We start from the raw sequence: 734 nt of genomic DNA on the forward strand, positions 1-734 counted from the left end.
TATATCCCATCTTTAGAAGCTCCTCCTAGCTCATACTTGTCAAATCTCGCGGTGAGAGCCTCAAGTGCAGCAACAGAAGAGGATTCAGCAGCTCTCCTTTGGTTCCCTCTCGAATTCCCATATTCGGCCTTGTGGGTAGCTAGATCGTCAATGATCTTCCACCCTTTTGTTGCTCCCAAATTTTCAGCGAATCTTCCATTGGCAGCAGCATCCAAAATGGCCCTCTGATTGTCGTACAACCCATTGTAGAAATGGTTGCACAAACTCCACTTTTCAAATCCATGGTGCGGTATGGTTCGCACCAACTTCTTGAATCGGACCCATGCTTCATGGAAATTCTCATCTGGCCCTTGTTTAAAGCCCGTGATTTGAGCTCTAATAGCGATCGTCCTTGAAGCAGAGAAGTACTTCTTGTAGAACGCTAATGCCAATGTGTTCCAATCAGTGATCCCCTGAGCGGTCCGGTCCAAATCTCTATACCACTCCCTTGCAGCATCACGTAGGGAGAAGATGAACATGGTCTCTTTGATTTGATCCTGGGTCACGCCAGCTGGTGGGGGTATGGAGCAGCAGTAGTCAATAAAGGTCTCCATATGCCTTGCTGCATATCTTCATTTGCGCTCCCCAAACCGATTTCTCTCGACCATAGTAATGTAAGCAGGCTTTGGTTCGAATTTCCTGGCATCTCCCGGTAACTCGAACCCCTTATATAAGTTATCGGCTGTCGGCTCAGA

General features: G+C 47.5%; 1 non-coding gene across 1 annotated transcript; it reads left to right on the plus strand.

Annotated features, from left to right (window-relative positions):
- The first annotated feature begins 276 nt into the window (after positions 1 to 276).
- LOC141588923 (small nucleolar RNA R71) lies at positions 277 to 383 on the plus strand. Its single transcript, XR_012519889.1, has one exon. It is a non-coding gene; the product is annotated as a small nucleolar RNA R71 (small nucleolar RNA).
- The last annotated feature ends 351 nt before the right edge of the window (positions 384 to 734 follow it).

Source organism: Silene latifolia, chromosome 6, assembly GCF_048544455.1.
Source record: "Silene latifolia isolate original U9 population chromosome 6, ASM4854445v1, whole genome shotgun sequence".
Taxonomy (NCBI): Eukaryota; Viridiplantae; Streptophyta; class Magnoliopsida; order Caryophyllales; family Caryophyllaceae; genus Silene; species Silene latifolia.